Raw genomic sequence first — 7,500 nt, 5'->3', positions numbered from 1 at the left:
CAGATACCTATACACACGCGCACAGCTATTTTGATATGTGGACACTCCATATGGACACACTCATACTCTAAAATGTGCATTTGCTAATGCTTTTTCCTTCTCGTTTTCCTTCCCTGCCTCCCTCCCGTCTTTTTTATCTCTCCTTTCTCACTCCCTCTTTCTCTCATGCACTCCTCCTCTGAACCCATTTACTGTTTAATTAAAAGCGCTGGAAAACTGGGCTTTAGAGAACAGCTGTGTTAATTACACTGGGAAAGCCCAGTGGGAACTCGGAGAGGGTGTGTGTATGTCTGAGAGAGGGTGATTGAAATGTGTGAGCTAAGCTGATGGAACAGTTTCAGTTCTATTTCAAATGTATAGAGGCCTTTAGGGTCCACTGAAGAGAGGGAGGGAGAGTTCTATTTCTGGAGTTTTCTTTTCTACCACACTGTTCATTCCGAACATTTTTAAGCTGTGTGTGTATGAGGCTATCCAGCTTAAAAATCACACACACGCACACGCACACACGCAGACACACACACAAACACACACACGCAGGCACACAAACTTGGCATCACATGCACAATTACACATTCCGCATGCAATTGGTTCAATCACTCAACACTATTCATGGCACTGTCCTGTCCTGTCAACGCCAAACATAGCCTCATAATTACTCACACGATGAACAGGTAACATACACAGGCCATTAAAAGGGGAATGTACCCAAGCAACAGCAACCTTGAGGCCTGAACACGAAGATATAGAAGACCTGCATGACACTTTTGAGACAAACTGATACAAGAATCTTTTTTTTTTCTTATTTTAACACATAGGTACACTTTCATGACAAGAATGGGTCACTCATTCAATTCACTAATACTGCTATGGCATACTATTTCATTACTATCTAGCTTGAAAACGACTCCTCTCTATAAAGGGGCTTTATATTTTCTTCGTTTTGCTGTTACCATAATAATATAATTGTGAAGGATCAAAGGAAAGACTACGTTTACCAGGTTTCCTGTGTATTTTATAAAGCTCTATCTCTATTGTTTGCTTCAGGTACATCTCCTGATGTAGTAGAAATTAAATGTACAAATGTAATACAAGGCAAGACACAAAAGGTAAGAGACAACTAAGACTTCAGAATTCCATCAGTATTCTAAGTCCTGACACATATTCTGTTCTGGACAACAGAAAATAACACCTTGAACTAAGCCTCAACGATATTTTCCGGCACTAGGAAGGAATGAACAAACCAACAAAGAAAAGAATAAATAAATGAACAACCAAAAATAGTGGATTTTTGAGGGATGTCGAAACAAATTTGACATAGTCTAGCCTAGTTTTGTTATACATGGTCTGGATAGACAAGCAGATGCTTCAGGCTGGTTCTTAAGAAGATTGAGAGAGAGAGAGAGCGAGCGAGAGCGAGAGAGAGCAAGAGTGGGGAATGGACATTAAAATGAACCCTAAACATTTGTGTCTCTCATTAACATGATTATTATAAGTATGTTTTAGCTCCTGTCAATTAGACTTACATTACGTGCTCATGCAAGCACACACACGTGGGCACACACACATCCAAGAATGCAAAACAAAAACACACACACACACGCACACGCACACACACACACACACACAGGTGTGTCCTGAAGATTCATTCATCATTTTACTCCACTGTTACCCTACCCACTAGCCTATTGAGGCGTAGCGGCACCTCTATGTCACCATGGTAACACAGTGAATCTCCCAGTTTACACCATAACACACATGATCTTCAGTTCCTCATAAGTCTGAACTCCGGAGCCATAATGCATCAAGTCACACGTCACTCATGTCAACCAATCTAGGCCTGTCATTCCGGAGAAACTGCTAAACTGATTGGCTGTTTGCAGGACAATGGAGAAGCTGGAAGACAGTGAAGCTAGAAACAGATGCTTTCCCCCACTGGTGATAGCTGATCAGAGATGTAAATATAGTCCATTGTGAGCTATGCTTCAGGCTGCTCTGTTCTGGATCATTCTTTCTTTGCATCTTCTGTCATTCTTTGTATCTTTCTTTTTTATTCATTCATTCTTTCTATCTTTCTTTCTTTCTTTCTATCTTCTTCTCCCCATTTCATCTTCTTCATCCTGTCCTCTAGTTCCTTTTCCTTTAGTGTGGTCTCATTGATTTGGGAGCTTTTGGAGCTCCTCCTTAAGAATCATCTGAGGTTTTTTTTTTTGTGTGCGCTGCCAGTATCTTTGATCTGACTTTGAACACACAGAGGGGGTAAGTGTTGGGCGATGGAGAGAGATGTTTGTAGTGCCAGATAAAAAACCGGACTGTCTCTCTTTCTCTCTCGCTCTCTCTCTAGCACACTCTTCAAAGCAGAAGTACAGCACCAGAAGTGGAGAGCAACCGGGGCTGCTGACTTTGCTAAACGACCCTTCCGTGTGCTTCTGTGTGGTGCCCCCAAGTGTGTGTCTGCACAGCTTCATGTTTTAATTAAAAACTGTGTGTGTGTGTGTGTGTGTGTGTGTGTGTGTGTGTGTGTTTATGGCTCTGCATGTATGTTTATTTGGTTATGCATATGTGTGTTTCTATCCTCCTCTCTCTGTAAACTTTTTTTGACAGAAATGAAAACACAACAGTGAACCCCCCTGAATCTCTCCCATAGAAGCAAAGAGACACCATGTCAGGGGAAGAGAGCACAGGTCAGTCTTCACACTGAATGAGTCAAACAGTGGCTGCCCTGCCATGAAAATCAATGTTCACTGCAGTCTTGCAATCAGTCAGTCGTGTATAAAGGAAAAACACGCAAGAGATTTTCTTGTCAAATGACTTGACAGCTGGGCTAAAAGATGTTTCTTTTGTTACCAGTATGGAGGGGCAAACTGAAGTGATGTTGGGAGTTGCTGTGAGTGATGTGTAGGGTAGGGAGTAGAGGTAAAAGAAGGGTCAATTCTGTTTATATATTTCTAAACTTTCCTAACTTGCACTTCCTCTCCCTTCCTCTTCCTTTTTCTACCTCTCCTTATCCTTCCTCTAATGCTATCTCCTCTAACTAGTACTTAACTTGCACTTACAGTAGTTCCATTCATGCACTTTTTTTATTTCTTATGTAAAATTATGTATTGTTACACTAGATCTCTATTGCTCGTAGCTTGATTGTTCTCTCCTTTGTACGTCGCTTTGGATAAAAGCGTCTGCTAAATGACTAAATGTAACGTGTACGTTTTGTAAAGTAACACACTCGTGCAACCCTAGCACACACACACACACACAAAGACTTGAGTGCATGAATAATCATGTGGGTGGGGGTTTGTGCGTGGAGTTCAATGAAATTACTATGCAACTATAATGGCGTGGGTCTCAGCACATAGAGCAAAGCATACAATTAATGATATGATATGGAGATAACACTTGTTGCAAATTGTTGCACATTTAGTATATCGCATTGACAACTGGAAAATAATTTTGTTTTGTTAGATCAAAGAACTTCTAAACAATTGATTTACCCTTTTTGCTGTTGTACCCTTCCTCTTGTTTCCCAAGAGCTCTAACTGGAAACTGACTGCACGCAAACTCTAGTGTAACACCTGAGATCCTCTGGAGGGGTTATTACCTGGTGTATCTCAGAGACATACGAGTTTGGAACGGACACGCTTTACTTCTCCAGCGCCATCCAACACACTCTTACACACTCATCAACTCTTCTCCACTCCCCCCGAAGCCTGCTTCATCCTGACCCAAAAGCAGTATGGGAACTGTAGTCAATAGAAACATTTATAGATTTATCAATGAAAATATTTAGAAACTGACCCATTTTCAGTTCTTACCCTAGCATCACTCAATTAATGGGTACTTGAGAGTACTCAAATGCTCTAGTACTCTTTGCAATCCCTAGTGTGTGTGTGTGTGTGTGTGTGTGTGTGTGTGTGTGTGTTTCAATGTTTTTCTGTTAGCCTTTTCACTTACAGGTGCTGCAGCATTGACCACAGTATACTACAACAACAGATTCTGCATTTGTATTTTCCTGACTGATGCTTATTGAGCCTCCTGTTAGTGCTGTACCCTTCCCCTCTCTCCAGTCTACCTCTCTTCCCCTCTCTATTTTCTCTCCAGTCCCACCCTCCAGTCTCCCTCTCTTCCCCTCTATCCAGTCTCCCTCTCTTCCCCTCTCTCCGCTCCCCCTCTTCTTTAATGCTCCTCTCTCAGACTGAGATCCACAGCATATGAGCTACCGACACACACACACACACACACACACACACACATGCACACACACACACACACCAGTTACTCAGTCATCTACCTCCTACAAAAACACCCTGAGGGCTATTACGTTACAGCATACTGAGACTACTACTCTCTCTCTGATCCTCTCTGCATGTGTGTGTGTATGAGGTAGCCAAGAGAAATAAACACACTGGCTCTCTACGTTTGTGAACTCTGGAAGTAGCTCTAGCCTCCCCTGGTGAGTGTCATGTTTGGGTCGTCTGAAATCATTGAAAAATCTCCACCAGAGAAAGTTGCCGAAGTAGAACTACTCTTTCTGCACACGCTAGAGAGCCCTGAGCACGCCGGCTAGCTGTTTCCATTCTTCAGCGGCGTGCGTGCTTTGCTTTGGGTCTCAGATTGGAAACAAGTTTACTTTTTGTTCACTTCCCATCCTTGATGATCTTTTCTTCCATCTATATTTGATATGGCCTTTTTTCTCTCAATCTTTGATTTTCTTTTTCTTTTCACACATCCTTGACTTCCATCCTCGCTCATTCATCTATCTATCATCCTCCTCCTTGGCTTGATCCTTTGAATGCTAACTGAATAACACATGATATTTCTGTACATTGTTATTTGTCCGTGCTGTTTCTGGTGGGCTGCTCTTACCTTGAGCAGCACCTGGAAGGCCCCCTGGATGTCTCCCTTCTTCTCCAGCAGGAAGGCGGTGGCCTCGTGCAGCTGGTGCTGCTTCGTGATCTGTGATTGGACAAGAGGCAGGAAACAGGAAGTGAGTGTGTCAGCAGAATCAGCCGACTGACAGAAGAATGTGTGGCTTGGTACTGAAGACACAAACGACAACGATCCAGAGAGACAGAGAGAGAGAGAGAGAGAGAGAGAGAGAGAGAGGAGGGGGGGGGGGGGGGGGGGGGGCAGAGAGGAGGGAGAGAGAGAGACCTGGGGCGTAGGATGAACAAAACAAAAATATTGATCTTTCAAACAAGATTCAGGGAAGATGGCACATGTTTACATTAGGACCGTTTTAAAGAACATTTTAAAAGGACAAGACCAGGTCCAAAACACTGAACATATTTGACTCAAACTAATTTCTTAAAACCTCTGAGACAAATATTACGAATGTCTGAAAACAAACCACAAAGCAAGATGAAATGCTATTTAGCCCTAGACAGAGAATATACAGTACATTGGCAGATCAAATAAAAGACTAAACTACCTATCTAAATAAAAGAAACTTGAGAAATATATCTATGAAATACAGACTCCGTGAGCTCCGCTTAGCAATAGAAAGTGGCAGACACTAAAAACCTTGGTTGCCAAGAGACAAACATCTGTGTCAGCAGTGCTAAGACATTGTCCTTGAGGCAGAGCTGCATACCTTAACAGAATGGAAAACATTCCAATCAATCCGTGATTGCTACTTCACAAATGTCAAGAACAACACCCCAATTGAATCCTTCACCAAACCTTACTTACCCGCTGAAAATAAAGAGAGCTGTACTGTAGATGCGCAACCTGTTCTCACTTTGTCAGGCTATCTCTGTCAGACTGTCTGAGGGACACATTTTCACACACCAAGCAAACTCTAACTTAACGTTCTATATAAAACCCAAGACCACACTCAGACAGACTGGCACATACGAGCAGTCACAGACTCATAGATACACATGCACGCACGCACGCACACTAGCACGCACAATCTACCTATTCTACTGCTTTAAAAAAAAATTATATAATAATTCCTATCGTACCATTACCAATCTGATTCTGTTCCTACTCTACTTAATTCTGTATCTACTTTAATGTATCCATTTAATGATTTGATTAGCTGTTCTTTGTATTGAATGACTGCTTTGGCAAATCAAGTGCCCTATTTGTCATGCCAATAAAGCACCTTTGAATTTGAATTGACAGAGAGAGTGCGTGGAAGTAAGAAAGAGAGAGAGAAGAAAGGGAGACCTTTATTGCTCTCTGTCTCTACCTACCAAGCAATTGTCTCAGAAAGAGAGAGTTAACCTGAACACGGCTGACTCTAGAGCTGTCCCTATTTTGGGCATGCACACCAGATCACTGCCATATCTGTTCTGGAGTCAGTTGCGATCTGGTGAGACACTAAGGAGGGCCAGTGTGTGCTTCAGCTAGAAGCCCACACTTTCTCTGTCAGGCAGCGTGAGTGAGTGTGTGTGTGTGTGTGTGTGTGTGTGTGTGTGTGTGTGTGTGTGTGTGTGTGTGTGTGTGTGTGTGTGTGTGTGTGTGTGTGTGTGTGTGTGTGTGTGTGTGTGTGTGTGTGTGTGTGTGTGTGTGTGTGTGTATGAATAAGTGAATGACTGTGAGTGAGTGAGTATGTAAATGTGCACATGTGCCAACATGCATTTAATTCAGCCTAATAGGGGCAGCTGATGGCAGGCATCAATTGTTATTCAGACATTGTGAATGCATAGGGTCTCTATGGCAACAGCAATTACCCACAGTTAGCATTTGATTAGCTCTGTTATCACCGACACGGGCTCCACGGTGCTTTTGGTAAGACGGTTCAACATAACAGTAGCTACAGCCCAATTAGTTCTTCCTCATGAAAAGAAGTATAAACCCGCTGAAAGAAAGACAGCTCTCTGTGAGAGGGGTCGGAGAGATGGAATGCTGTGTGTATGTGTGTGTGAGTACGTGGATGTGTATGAGTGTGTGTTTGTGTGTACGTGTACGTGTACGTGTGTGTTTGTGTGTACGTGTGTGTGTTTGTGTGGGTGTGTGTGTGTGTGTGTTGTGTGTGTGTGTGTTGTGTGTGTGGGGGGGGGGTGATAGGGTTGATAAAGCATGTCCCTCTCACGGCTTGCCGCACTGATAAAATATTTATTAGCTGCCACTGCCTGTAAAACTCTATTGATCCCGCTAGCACTGCAGAGCCAGGAGGGCGGGGAAGGCACTGGTCTATCTCCTCATCTCTCCCCATCTCTCCAGATTACTATACTGTCTGGCCAGGCAATTTAACGTCAGGCCTTTCCCATAATGAACCTAAAAAGCACATTAAGACAGCATTTCAACATGAGAAGCAATCCGTCTCTTTTTTGTAACGTGATTACGCCCATAAACCGCCTTATTCCCCCTTCGCCTCGGGTCTCTCTGCTTCTGTTTCCTTCACTTTCTCAAGAAGTCTTTGTTCTTTCCATCACGTTTATGTCTTCTTCCTCTCTGTCACTTTCTCCCTTCCTCGTCTGTCTTACCCCTATGGATGGACACGCACACACGCCACACACGCACACACACACACACACACACCACACACACACACACACA

This window comes from Clupea harengus, chromosome 21 (assembly GCF_900700415.2).
Source record: "Clupea harengus chromosome 21, Ch_v2.0.2, whole genome shotgun sequence".
Taxonomy (NCBI): Eukaryota; Metazoa; Chordata; class Actinopteri; order Clupeiformes; family Clupeidae; genus Clupea; species Clupea harengus.
Note: the sequence above shows the minus strand (reverse complement) of the source record.